Source organism: Narcine bancroftii, chromosome 6 (genome assembly GCF_036971445.1).
Source record: "Narcine bancroftii isolate sNarBan1 chromosome 6, sNarBan1.hap1, whole genome shotgun sequence".
Lineage (NCBI taxonomy): Eukaryota > Metazoa > Chordata > Chondrichthyes > Torpediniformes > Narcinidae > Narcine > Narcine bancroftii.
In genome coordinates, this window is record NC_091474.1 from 20,704,539 (window position 1) to 20,719,889 (window position 15,351).

Genomic DNA, 15,351 nt, shown 5'->3' on the forward strand with positions numbered 1-15,351 from the left:
GACCATCAATTTAACTACGCTACTTCCTTAATTCTATTCCAACTCCCTAGGGAAACCTTTATGAATTAGAATATTGGCTAATGTTGAATTAAACATGATGTTAATTGCCATCAGAAGTGATGATGAAAAGGGAACCAGAAAAAGGCCTGAACAATTACTTTTCTCCCTATCTGTATTTCTTTAAATTCTTGCACATCATTGGACTCGGAAGTGAAACCAAACAAAAATAGTCCAACAACTTCAAGTTGTGTAATGCGTGCAGTAAAGACACAATTTTGAATCACAGAATTGTGCATGTTCTTTCAGCATCTGACAGAGGTTGTTGTGATGTTGTTCTGTTGAAGGAAAGTATAACTTGGCCTGAGGAACAGATTAAAATCTCCAAGTCTGTGCCTGGAGTCAAGACGTCTACCCTAGATTCCCAGGTGTCTGGTAAGTGTATATTGCAGTCTCTTCTTTCATTCAATGTTGTAGTGATTTGAAAATAGTGGGAAAAGCATTCCACACAAATATAATATTTGCAGATTGCCAAAACTGATCTTTAAAGTCTTGAACATACATACTAATAATCCTATACTCAAAGGTCCATATTTGTAAAGTGTTTCTTTCACAGTATCATGTGGGTGGTTGTCTTGTTGAACAATGGATGTATAATTTGCACACTGTCCCTTGATTCACACCATCTTCCAGCCTCATTACATTAAGTGCAGATTCCACTGGCCTGAAGAGGTTCATTGGCTGCCGCAAAGCAAAATGCAGCACCACCTACCTACTGGGTGGGAAGCTACATAATATTCCAGAGGGAGGGAATTGGCAAGAGAGAAGCAAGAAGGTGGATTAAAGAAGAGCAGTGATATTCCTGAGGTAGCCTTTGTTGTAGAACAGAGTAATGAATCACACCACATGGCAACAGCCCCACAGAGCCATTGACTCCACACAGATTGGCACCTCTCATTTGCACGAACCCTACACCAATTGCATTTTGTTCTCACCGCTTGCCATTCAGCTCTCTCCTACACACCAGTGGTAATTTGCAAGTTGACCCAATCAACCTACAAATTACACATCTTCTGAAATGTGGGAGGAAACCCCAGAGCAAAATGGTGTGATCACAGGGAAGGTGTTCAAATTCTACACAGACTGCACTGTACGTCAGGAATGAATGAGAACCCAGGAGGTAGAAGGCAGCAGGTCTTCTACCTGCCATCCCAATGTTATGTGTGTCACAGCAACATAAGCCAATTGGACGTCACTGTGGGTGGTTCCAAGTCATGAGTTAGATATGTGTCTTTCTCCCCAACATCTCGGGTGCAGAGTCAACAGCAATAGAAACACCAATAGAGCCTGCTTCAGCCATTGAGATGACTTGACCCTGGGAAGTTGTTTAGGATAAACTCCATAGGCACAGGAAATAGAAAATTCAGCCCCAGAAATGTTAGTCAATTGAGTCATTCCAATATTCATATCCAGTCTTAAATTCCAAACTCAGTAACAGGATGAAAACTTTCACTTTCTTGCACCTTTTAGCAGTGTATCTGAGGCATTAATTTGGGTTGATCATTATCCTGGCTTTTCAGGACATTTAGTATAATAAAGCCTTCAATTAAGAGTGTTCTTCAGAAGGTAGAAAGATGCCCTTAGTGAAAAAAAGAGAACTATTACTTACAGAGCTTCTGATGTGTCTTTAAAATGCTGCTGGTAATTTGAATGTGGCAAGGTAACAATATGACCAGGTCACCAAACAGAGTTATGTTGATCTTGGGTTAGGCACAGTGGGAGAAATCCTTTGCTCTTTGAGCATTAACATGTGTCACCATCTGAGAGGAGAAATAAAGGAAGGAAAGAAAAAAACAAAGAGAGAGGACGAGAGAGGAAAGGAAGAAAATAAACTACTTGATACTACTTGCTTTTGAAGTGTAGTTATGTTGAAGGAAAGCTGAGAGCCGATTTGTAGACAGACTTTACTAATGAGATCATAACTGAATGATGTTTGTCAAGAGAAATTGGTTAAGGGACAAATATCAGCATGAACATGGTGGAGATTTCTCTGCTCTCTTTGATGGTAATCTTTCCTGTAGGCCACAAGTGGCCAAAAGGTTCCTATTTCAATCCCATCTGAAAGATTTCCCTCTTCCATGTAAGGATCTTATAATGCCTCTTCTCATCAAATTAGCCTTCAGAACTGTTTATTATTGCATCAGTGGTGTGTCTACAGAAGAGAACTCCCAGAGTACAACCCACTCAGTATTGCATTGAAGTGTCATCTTGGATTTGGGTAGTAGAAAGGAGCTTGAACCCACAACTTTCTCACCCAGAGGCAAGAATGCCATCAGTAAGGCAATGAGGACAAAGAATTGCAAGACCCAAAAAATACCAGAGCAGGTCTTCATTAATGATCCACTCAAGAGAATTGTTGGGATCATGTAGAATAGGGGAAAGATTTGTCTTTATTTATTGGTGTCAAAGCAAGAATATTGGTGGCTAATTGAATTCAGCTCAACACACAATGGAACCAGAAGTGGGGAGACAAGTAACGCCAGTCGATTCTTGCACATCTTTATCACAACGATCAAAGAATAATTCTCTCTATTTCGAGCAAAGTGTCACTGAGACTGTCTGGGAAGGACTCAATTCTAATACTGGAAGAAATATAAAGATGATTTTCTAATCCCTGCACTGGCTGAATCATACAAAGAAAATCAAGATCCTAAAACTGTTTGTGACTGTGTGGCTGACCACAATTAGATCGTAGGGCCACAAGACGTAGGAGCAGAAATAGACTATTCAGCCCATTATGTCTGCCCCACCATTCATTCATCAGCTGATCCATTTTCCCACTCAGCCCCCACTGTCCGGCTGTCTCCCCATAACCTTTGATCCCCTAGTTAAACAAAAACCTATAAATCTCTACATTAAATACACCCAATGGCCAGGCCTCCACAGCTACATGTGGCTACAAATTTCACAGTTTTATTACCCTCTGGCTGAATAAATTACAATGCATCTCTGTTGTAAGAGGATGCCCTTCAATCCTAAATCTATCCCCTCTTATCCTAGACTCTCCCACCATGAGAAACAACCTTTTTACATCTTCTCTGTCCCTGCCTTTCAACATTAAAGATGTCCCAATGAGATTCCCCCCCCTCATTCTCCCAAATTCCAACCAAACAAATGCTCCTCGTATGATAATCCTATCATTCCTGGAATCATCCTAATGAACATCCGTTGAACCCTCTCCAACATCCTTTCTTGAATGTGGAGCCTAAAACTGCTCACAATACTTCAAATGAAGTCTCACCAGGGCCTCATAGAGCCACAACATCATATCCCTGCTCCTATATTCTATTCCACTTGAAATGAACGCCAGCATTGCATTTGCCTTCTTCACCACCATCTCAACCTGTAAGTTTACCTCATGGTTATCCTACATGAGGAACTCCCAGGTCTCTTTGCATCTGGGTATTTTCAATTTTCCCATGTAAAAAAAATCTAGTCATTTAATTTTTTTCTATCAAAGTGCACGGCCATATATTTTCTCACATTATGCTACATTTGCCACTCCTCTGCCGATTCTCCTAATCCAAGTCTTTTGCAGCTTCTCTGTTTCCTTTACGTGACCTGCTCCTCCGCCTACCTTCATATATCTGCAATTCTAATGGGAGCTCCCAGACTAATCATCAGGCCTTTATAATTATTCTTGTTCCTAGATTTTAAATACCTCAGAGCAAAATAATTCTGTGTTATTTAATCAACAGAAAGCAAATGTTGCTTGCACATTAGTTACATTATAACGGTCTCGTGAAGATGTAGTGTACCTTTGAAATACATCAACAGATAAACTACATCAACTAAACCCCAACCTGTACCGTCAGCCTGTTGAGATAAAATTCAATTTGAGAAGTCAGATGCAGATGGACACTTGATGTAATTGCCTCCTAAATGCTATTGTCTGATAATGTCAGGCTGTTGAAAGTTGTCACAGTTAATGACATAATTGAAAACACATGAATAACAGCAGCATCCCTGCAATCTAACTCAGTGGCACCAAAGGTTAATTGACAGGAATAAACTCTCTGGTACCCAGACACCAACTCCATGGCATGTTCATAAGCCAGCCCTCCATCATTCACATGCCTCCTTACTTCTCTCCAATAGACATGCATAAAGTGCGTTTGCGGGATTTGTGTGCCAGCCCCTAATAATGCAATCAGTCAATATAATCTTTCATCTAATCCTCTCCCATTTTCTGTTTCTCTATAACAGGGCTGTGCAAACGTTTTTTTTTAAATCACATGCCATAAGTGTTCTGTGATTGGTAAGGGATTGCTTAAGGTGGTCTGTGAGTGGGAAGGAAGGTTGAGAACCACTGCTCCAGACCCAAATGTTACTGAAATATTCTGCTTGAGAAAAATTGTCACGGGCCCATTTCCTTTGGAGTTATGAAACCATGCACGTAACGACTCATTTAGGGAAGATTAAAACAGTGGTTTTCAAACCTTTTTCTTTCCACTAACGTACCACCTTAAGCAATCCCTTACTAATCACAGAGCACTTACGGCATAGGGAAAATTGTGCTTAAGGTGGAATGTGAGTTTTTAAAAAAGATTGCTGGCCCCTGCTCTGTAAATCCTTCATTATTATCCTCGATGAATGACCCAGGCATGCTTTTCAACAGCCATTCTTGACTCTTTTTTGCCCATGGCCCCCTTATGAATCTGCTCAAAGTTTACGGGCCCCCTTCCCTGTGAAGCAGCCATGTTTTAGTTTCTTCCATACTTATCTCCTACTGACTATATAGAAACATAAAGAATATTTAGGACCGTGGTCCTCAACCTTTTGTTTCCATTCACATACCACCTGAAGTAATTCCTTACTCCCCACAGAGCACCTATGGCACCCTATGCCAGAGGTGCTCCGTGGTTAGTAAAGGATGACTTAAAGTGGCATGTGAGTGGAAAGTAAAGGCTTGAGAAATACTGAATTATAATGCAAGTGTGTGCTCCCCCCCCCCCCTCGCACCCCCTTAAATGTGCTGTGGCCTCCAGGGGAGCCGTAAGGCCCCATTGAGAATGGCTGCTTTATCAGCTTTGTTTGCCCAGGCCAAATTATCAGTTTGAAGCCACAATTATTACAAAGTTGAATCTGTCCAGCAAAGTACACATTTAGTGTCTTCTTCATGTACCAATTAAGGCTCGGGAAAGGTTAAGAAAGCACATTTAGTTTTTCAACAATGATTTGTATTTAAAACCACCATAAATTAAAAACAAAAAAAAAAGATCTTATCTTAAATAATCTTGGATACACTTTTTTTTGGCACTGTAGACCAGAAGCATTTTTTGCAAAAGGAAAGATGTTCCTTATCACCTCAAATTTTAAATTAAATGATTTTTTAAATTTAAATTTAGACATACAGCACAGTAACAGACCCTTCCGGCCCATGAGCCCATGCCACCTAAATACACCCAATTAATCTACAATACCATGCCTGCTTTGAAGGAAACAGAAGAACCTGGAGGAAATCCCACGCAGACGTGGGGAGAATGTACAAACTCCTTACAGACAGTGCTGGAATCGAACCTGTGTCGCTGGCGCTGTAACAATTTTGAACTAACCACTACACTATCCATGCCCAAAGGGAGACAGGGACCTGCACATCAATTAAAGGCAATTGCATATGATTCAGCTTTATGGGGATGAAGTCTGTGTATGTATTGATAAATGTATTTTGATGATATTGCGTGTGGGGATGTCCCTGCTTTTTTCCCCATCTTGCTCCTAACTACCTTGCATACATCACTCTAAGTAAATGTTAATATTACATCTTAATCAGTCCAACATTGTCAGAAATATAATCTCATCTCTTGCCCAATCAAACTTGGAAAGGCTAGAAACCAGGTGCATGTAAGAAAGAATATCATCCAGATCCATTTGGTAAAGTTTCCTTGTTGGCAGCTGTTCAGATGATGTTAATTCTGTTTATCAACATTGACGAGATGTCCTAAAGCACTCGACAGCAAATGATGTATTTTAAGATTGTAGCTCCCTTTACAATTTGAAAAACACTGCCACCAGTTTGTACGTAGTGAGATACCATGAGCAACAAATTTACATTAATGATCTGGATGAGGGGATTGGATGTAATATCTCCAAATCTGCAGATGACACTAAGCTAGGAGGGGTTGTGTGCACGGAAGAGGGGGTCAGGAAGCTCCAGTGTGATTTGGATAAATTGAGGGGCTGGGCAGATCCATGGCAAATGCACTACAATGTGGATCAATGTGAGGTTATCCACTTTGGCAATACAAACCGGACGGCAGATTACTATTTGAATGGCAATAGATTAAGAGATGGGGAAGTGCAGAGAGACCTAGGGGTACTTGTACATCAGTCTCTGAAGGCGAGCATGCAGGTACAGCAGGCGGTTAAAAAGGCAAATGGTATGTTGGCCTTCATATCAAGAGGGTTTGAGTATAGGAACAAGGAAACCTTACTGCAGCTATACAGGGCCTTGGTGAGACCCCACCTGGAGTATTGTGTCCAGTTTTGGTCACATTATCTAAGGAAGGATGTTCTTGCAATGGAGGGAGTGCAGAGGCGATTCACCAGGCTGATACCTGGAATGGCAGGAATGACTTATGAGGAAAGATTGCGCAAATTGGGATTGTACTCCCTGGAGTTTAGAAGATTGAGAGGGGATCTCATCGAGACCTATAAAATTCTGGCAGGACTGGACAGAATGGATGCAGATGGGATCTTTCCAATGATGGGAAAATCCAGAACCCGGGGCCATGGTTTGAGGATAATAGGCAAACCATTTAGGACCGAGATGAGGAGGAATTTCTTGACCCAGTGGGTGGTGAATCTGTGGAATTCATTGCCACAGAGGGCAGTAGAGGCAGGTTCATTAAATATATTTAAGAGGGAATTAGATATATTTCTTCAGTATAAGGGTATTAAAGGGTTACGGAGAGAAGGCGGGGACGGGGTACTGAACTTTAAGATCAGCCATGATCTCGTTGAATGGCGGAGCAGGCTCGAAGGGTCGAATGACCTACTCCTGCTCCTATCTTCTATGTTTCTATGTTTCTAATCTCCTTCCAGTGGAGAGGTGTTGGCCAGCAATCAAAGAGTAGTTCTTCTTGGTCATATAAAACAATGAGGGTATGTTAAATCTACTTCAAAACCAAAGCATCTTTTACATTAAAACTAATAATCTGCAGTAAGGTACATTTGCAATAGAAGGGTACAGAGGCAGGGATACCCCTCCATCATCTGGTTGCTCACATGAAATCTTTCAAGAAGGAATTGTGCACGAATTTGTGCAAGGGTTGGCAAGTTAGCAAGTCATGTGCGTATCCCCATTTGCAGGTTTCTACATCATTCTTTTCAGCACCAAGCTCACTCATACAAATTGATGATCTGAGCAGGTACTTTTGAAGATAAAGACATGATCTCTGTTTTTAATACAGCATTTTTTTCTGATCTGTGTCTGCTGCTTGACAGATGGAGACAGATTTAATAGAAAGGTTGGAAAATAATTTGAATATATAGGTTGCAGGGCTTGGGGGAAAATGTAGGGGTGGAAAGACTTGAATGGTTTGTTCAAACAGCTAGCATGAGCGGGGGTTTAGGGGGTAGGGGGTAAATATACAAGGATTGGAGAGATATGGTTCACATGCAGGTAGAAGTGATTTAGATGAACTTGACATCATGTTCAGTACAAACATCATGGGCCAAAGGGCCTGTTCCTGTTCTTTGCCTCCTGAAATGTTCGCGCAAAATGTTTTCAATGGAAGCTGCATGACCTGCTGAATTTCTCCAACACTTTTGTGTACTGCACTAGTCCGCAGCATCAGGAGACGTCCTGGATACCTGTACTGTTCGACGTCCAGTCTTCACTGGTGGTCTGAATGATCTCCTTCAGTTCTACATGATTTTATAATTATGAATTTCAACATGTCAATTTCCAATCCCATGAAAGAAATATATAACCTCTTGAAGTACTGTTATTAGTCCTATCCACAAACACCCCATGTTAATACAGTTCTAAAGATTGATTAAACTTGCAAAGTGCACTGAAGATATTGGGTTTCTCAGTAGGAACTAGTGTTAAGGAGCAACATAAAGATCATATTAATTCAGCCGAATGGCAGAACTACTGGATATCATGGCCATTGAGCTACATTCACAGCTGTGATTGATTTAAATGTTCGCTAAACTATATTGCTCAAACTTATTTCTTTCCGGCTCAACTTGATCTAATGTAACAGCAATTACCTATAGTTTTGCCCAGCTTCAGTAAACATTGTTCAACCTCTTTTGTTAAATATAAAGATATCAAAGAGGACGGAGAAATCCTGACAAGTACTTACTCGATTGATCGCATGTTCAGATAGCAAAACGTTTATTCACATCTGGCAATCAGATTTAAAAATAAACACAAAGTGATGAGTTGTAAAATCTCATACTGTGAAATAGAAAGAGTTTGGATTGTTTGAATCTTCAGATATTCATTAATTCCCTCTCCAAAGGCAACTGGTTTTGGAAGTAAATGGTTATGATTTGGTTAAATAAATAAATAAAAATCTAGTGTCCGCTTCACATATCACTTAAAGTAATTCCTATGCCATCCATGCTCTGTGATTTGTAAAGGATTGCTTAAGGTGGTAAGTGGGTGGCAAGAAAAGACCACTGATCTAAACCAAGGTGTCAACCTTGGAGCTGAAAGGTAAGAAGATAATCTTCATCATCTAGGCAATCCTTCAGGAATGAGGATAACTCGCTATCACTCCAGTCCTCTGGGTTCTGAGGTGACGTGGGTTTTGAAGAAATTGATGAGGCCAACATAGGAAATGAAGATGGAGCAGGAAGTGCTTGATGGGATGGGCAGATGAATTATGTTTGCAGTTGGGCAAGACTTTTGTCATTTACTTTGCTGAGTTCTGAATACATGGGATCAGTGCCATCCCAAGGACTCGTTTTCAACTTTGAATAATCACAGTTCAGGGACTCCCAGACATTGGAGGGGATGTTGCAATTTTTCAAGGAAACTTAGAATCTTTTACTCTTATTACATGGTAATCATTCCTGGGACAGAGGCTCAAATAGAGTGGCTGGTTCAGAACAAGACATGATCAAATAGGCCATAATTTTTGTTTATCATTTGGGACTGCCACTTATGATGTCAAGTGTTGAGGGGAAAAGTAATTTTGGCCTGAGAGAAAAAGAAATCAGTTTGGCTGTGACAAATATTTCAGTAATTAAGTAACACTCATTCCAAAAACCTTGGGATAACGGGATTTACCTATTTTGGCCAACGCTGATGCCTAACTGATGGAAACAGTCAGAAAAAGGCACAATGCTCACCTTTTCTGCCTATAAAGCAATGTTCCTTTCTTTTGGACTGTTAGACAAGCACATTTATCTCGTTCTATATGGAATTAACCCTTTGGACTCTGGACATTTTTAACCTGGTCTTGGTCCTTAAGTAAATTACAGTTTGAACACCAGTATGAACCATTTGGTGGTTGGGTGTAAAACCAGTCCCAGAAAACGGGGACACTAAGTAAATGTGCACTTGTTGGTATCCCCTAAAAACAGGGATACTGAGTCTAAAGGGTTAAAATATGCAGCATTGGGCCGCAAAACAATCTCAGATATTTAAAAGCTACGTCAAGCAGATTGTTGTTAAGTTTGACTTGCAATTCATCGCAATAAATGTATCAGTAATTTTGAGATACATATTGACAATAATTCTGAATGGGCCCTCTCGACATCTCATATTAATAGAGAATAAATTGCAATAGTGTTTCTCCATTAGTGAAGGAGCATCAGCAGGAGATACCATATTATATTACAGCTTTATAGGGAGGGATGCAATTTAGAGATAGCGTTAGAGGGTATGGAACCGGTTAGCTAAGTAGGTGCAATTAGAAAGACAAATGAGGTAGAGAAGAGGCAGAATAGGAGCCATAATTACAGATAAAACTTGCAGGGAGACCTACTTACAATTGGTTCTTGTACAGTAATCGTATTTTGCTTACCAGTGCAAAGAAGCTGTAACAACTTGGCTTTGCATCGCATCATAATGTGATTATTATGGATTTGAATAAGAAATCATTAATTCCTACTGCGTAGAACTGCTACCCTTTGCTCTGCATTAATGTATTAAAGTGGAGGGTCAATACTCTTGCAAAAATAAACATTAATCTCAATCTATAGTCAACTTTCATATTAAATACTGATTGCAACCACAGATAACAGTGATAATATTATGTTAATGTGGGTCTAATTCATAGCTTTCAGTTCTTGAACAAATATATTTTCTTAAGCAATCAATACTAATCTTAGTTAAGTGACTGAAAGTCGGATTGTAATGGTAATATTTTGTCCATGCTTTCCATGAGGGAATGGTCTTCTGTGGTAACAAAGTTCTCCAAATGTTAGCTTTAATATCATTGATGGGTGATGTAGTTTGGAAGGAAACTATTTGGTTCAACATCGCTTGGATAGTTCTGAAAGTACTTTCCATTTTTACCCACTCTGCTGGACTTTCCCCGAAGATCTTCAAACACTTCCTTTTCGATAATTTATTCTATTTTGAAAGTTTTGATTGAATGGGTTCCTTTCAGGGCAAGCATGCCATAATTTTTTTTTAAAACTTGCATCACAGAAACATTTTCAGTTCCTGCCTCCTTTTAGTTGAAGAATGATGAAACTCAATCAAGTACAATGTGTACTGTGGAGATCCACCAAACGGATCTCACAAGGCCCTTAACAGCAATGGCTTGTTACTTCGCCAAATCAGGCAGCTTCCTATTCCATGTGGGAAATGTCTACGGCTGCTCCAACACTGCAGCAAACCTTCCTTTGGATTGGTCCAGCTCTATGAGAAACCAATAACTATAATTTATTTCTAAGGGTCAGCCGGGGAAGATTCAATCATGCTGAAATGCAAAAGTTCAGCACTCAGAAGTCAGGCAATACAAGGCTGCAAAGGTTAGTGGGCTGCCTCTCCTCTTCAGAGACCTCGGTTCAATCCTAGGTCTCAACCTTGACCATTTGGGTTTTCTCTGGGTGCTCTGGTTTTCTCTCACATGCCAAAGGTGTAGCTGGTAGTAGGTTAATTGTCTACTGTAAATTGAGGTTGGTGTGGGTAGTTGGCAGGGGAAATGGATGGGATGAGAGGAAAATTGGGATCACTGGAACGAGGGAGATGCCTTTAGGGTGCAGAAAGAGATGCCTATCTGGTCACTGCATTCATGTGAATACCTGGCATTTGACTCTCATAGAGGCAATCATGAGTACTCCCAATGGAGTTATTTGTCCACTTTGTCCGACATTTCTGCCTTTTGCTGAAGAAGCTTAAATTAGATGCCCTTTTCTGTGGAATAATAATTTTGTTTTGAAATTTGAGTAGTTTTATTGAGCATGAAAGTGGAATGTAGGGTATATGATCATACTTTGTTGGTTCAATTACCTCAGTTCAAGCCTCATGGATCAGGATCAATCCTTTGGTTGCTATCCTTGTACTGACACACATACAAGTAATGAGTTGGTACATTCTCCCCAGGATTCCCGTGGGTTTCGTCCCACCCTTCAAATCATACCGAGGTTGTAGGTCATCGGGCAGCATGGACTCATGGGCCATAAAGGCCTGTTGCAGTGCTGTATATCGAAATTTAAATTTAAGCCTTAATTTACAATCCAGCTCCACAGAAGGCTTCAGTTGGGTGTCTGCAGGGCTCCCACCACTGGATAACCCAAGAATGTGGCATGATCTTCGACCCGCTGTCTCTGAAGTGACTTTCTCCCTTTGTTTTCTTTCCTTCACTATTCTTTATAAGATGGTGCCAGAGCATGGTGACCCTTGAATGGCACAGAACAAATCTTTATGCGGTACACGTGGCAGTAATGGCTAAATCCAAATACTTTTATGGAGGTGGGGTAAGCAGGGTTAATTGCTACTATCTAACTTGCTCAATAAAGCTTCTAAATCCACAAGTTAAAGAGTAACAGCATTAATTCTAAGTTAATGCAAATTACCAGAGGTTTGTTTGTTGCTTGCCTATCTGAGGATGTTCAGAACTGCAGATCATAAAGAAGTCGGGAATTGCAGAGAACAGTGACATGGCACTTTGTTTTATTGCCACACTGTTTCTCGTCAGTGCTGCCTGAGGTACCAATCTATCCCTCGACTGCCACCAAATTTAGAATTCTCCAATATTCAATCATCTTTACTTTTGCTCAATTTATGCTAATTGAACTATTGATCAAATTTAATCTAGGAAATAGGATATACTACCATAGTTACCTGTTTTATTTTTCATTCTGTATTGACACACAAAAATCCATCTGCTTCCTGGCGTCCTTAGGGAATTAATAAGCAGAAAATATAATGACGGTCAAAATTAAGAAAATAGAATTGGTGTTGTGATTTAGAAGAGTTTCTGCACCAAATTTAACAAATCAGACACCAGCATTTATTTTCTTCATTTATTCACGGATATTAGGCTAGCATTTATTAAATACTTCTAATTACAATGTAAAGTGGCTTATTGATCATCAATATCCATTGAAATTGTTAAGGAACTGGAGTCATATAAACTAGATTGGGATATTAGATTCATTCTCTGAACAACAGTGGAAAAAAAGTGTTTTTTTTCTACAATCCAACAGTCTCGCTGTGGTCGCTTTTTAATTCTAGATCTAATTAGTTTCTGGAACATCAATTTCTCTTTTGTGGAGATTGGAATCAACCTCGTGAAGCCCGATCAATAATCCATTGGCTCTGAATACTTGTCCAGCAACCAACCACTCTCTCATCAAACTACACCACAGTGAGTAGAGCAAGTCACCTGCTTTGAAACCTCTGGCGATGTTTGAGAGATTTGAAGTCACACTGGTGGATCCAATTAAACTGAAGTCTTGCAAATATTAGGAGGACATAATTTTAATTTCAGGAGCTTTACAGGCGCTTTATTTTCAAGAAAGTTCCTTAATTGTTAGATTTCATCAACAGGTAAATAGGAAGCAAAAAAAAAATTGCAGATGTTGAAAAAATATGAAGAAATAGCAGAAAATGTATGAAATGTGAAGCAGACCAGGCAGCATCTGCAGAAAGTCAAACCGTTAATGTTTCAAGTTGAAGACCCTTCATCAGGGAGAATCTGATGCAGGGTCCTTGACCTGAAACGTTAACTTTGTTTCGCTTTCCTCAGATGCTGCCTAACTTGTGGAATGCTTCCAGCATTTGCTCTTTTTAGGTCAATTGGCAGATTGAGTGAGGTGAAATGAGGTAAAGGGGCTCAAACAACAGACAGATCAGGTGGGCTGAAGAGCCTGTTCCTCTCTTGTAGATTGCAATTAATTAATGGCTGTTTGGTTAATCACAATTTGCTGGTTATGAAAGCACTAATTATTCAAATGGCATTTTAAAAAAGATGTTGCATAATGATGCACTCTACAAAGAATGTAAAAATAAAATCTATGATTGTTGAAGGATGGAAAGAAACAGAAATGTGTTAATTAAAGTTACATTTCCACAATGTTAGAAGGTTGTTTTCTTTCACTACAGGAATATGACATGGGAGAATTGTGTTATGAAGAAACATTAGAGAAAGAGAGGCCCTTGATTTTGGAAAATAATTACAGCTCTGATAAGGTGCTCAAATCTACTAAGGTCTGGTCAATAAGAGGACAAACATTTAAGATCATCAAAAGATCATTTGCGTGGCATGATTAGCGGACCTGTTAGCACAACGCTAATACAGCACCAGTAACCTAGGTTCAAATCTGGTGCAGTCTGTAAGGAGTTTGTATATTCTCCCTGTGTCTGCGTGGATTTCCGCCAGCCGCTCCAGTTTCGCTCCACCATTCAAAATGTACAGGGGTTGGAGGATAATTTGCGTATTTGGCTGGCATGGGCTTGTGGGCCAGAAGATTCTGTTACTGTGCTGTTGGTCTAAATTAAATTTTAAAAACAATAAAGGAAAAGTTTAGTAGTTCTTTAATAAAATTTTTGTTGGAGCACATAAAATCCAGCTAGAAATTATGGATAAAGCTAAATCATCATTGATTTTAAAAGAAAGGTTTTCAAAGTTTTTACATTTAAAATGACATGATTATTGGAATGATATAGGGTAAATTACATAGTCTGAATATTATTGTTTGAGCTAATAAAGTTCTGTAATTCAACATGAATTATATTAATATGTCACGTATTTCAGGAGAAAGGACAAGCTCTGGCAACTATTTTCAGGGAGTAGGAATTTATTGTTGATTAATATGTCAAATTATAATTAATATTTAAGTAAGTTATGTGTTTCTCTTTATTCTCCAGGTCCTGTGGCCATCATTATGCATTGATACAGACATTAGGGTTAGGGGACCTTCATCTGTCTGCATCAATGACAGGGATCTCCCAGTAGCCAATTGTGTCTGTCTATGGCCTCATGCACTGCCAAACCAGGGCTACACATAAACTGGAGGAGCAACATCTAATATTCCGTCCAGGCACACTCCAACCGGAAGGCATTAACATGGACCTCCCATTTCTGCCAGACCACTCCCCATTCTCCCTCTGTCTCCTTTCTTCCAGCTTTCCACCCCTTCTCCATTCATTGTGCTATCCCCCTCCCCCTGTTTGCTGTTGTTCCCTCTTTCCCTTATCCACCTATAACCTCTCACCTGTAGGACTTTACTCCTCTCCATGCCCCGCCCATCCCACCATTTTATTCAGGCACATTTTACTCATACCTTGAACAGCTCAAGCCTAAAATATTGGATGTGTATCTTTCCCACGAGTGGCTGCAGACTCCGGGGAAGTGACTGGAGCAGGGCACCAGAAAACAGGAAGACAAACCCCTGTCTGAGAAGGAGAAGCAGAAGAGATGGCCCACGGGTCTGTGAACACGATAGCGGACCAATGAGGGGGCTCCGCGGCAGGCTGCTGCTGAAGAGGCGAGGAACCCACAGAAGCTGCAGACTGCTGGAGCCTGCTGTCGGGAGACTCGTGCTGAGCTTCAGACTGCTGGAGACTGGCTCGAACTGGCCGGAGGGGTACGAAGTATCAGAACCAGGATGTGCCGAGGGCGGTGAAGGGTCCCTGATCACATTAGAGGTTCGGATCTGGACCTCGGGTTGCCAATGGTTTGGATCAGACTCTGGGTGGCTGCGGAGGCTGTAGAAGTGCTGGTGGTGAATCTATGGACACTCGGTGACTTTGGGTTGGGGGGGAGGCGACTCTCTTTTGCTTCTCTTTCTCTGACTGTAAGAGGTGCCTAGGCAATTTCTACCAGTGTTGAATCTGTCTGGCTTGCTATGAAAATAAATTGAATTTTGAATCTTGAA

At 40.4% G+C, this 15,351-nt stretch overlaps 1 long non-coding RNA gene across 1 annotated transcript; it reads left to right on the plus strand.

Moving 5' to 3' along the window:
- Positions 1-289: 289 nt before the first annotated feature.
- LOC138735787 (uncharacterized) lies at positions 290-15,351 on the plus strand. The gene is made up of 3 exons (XR_011339943.1): positions 290-432; positions 12,707-12,839; positions 14,342-15,351. It is a non-coding gene; the product is annotated as an uncharacterized lncRNA (long non-coding RNA).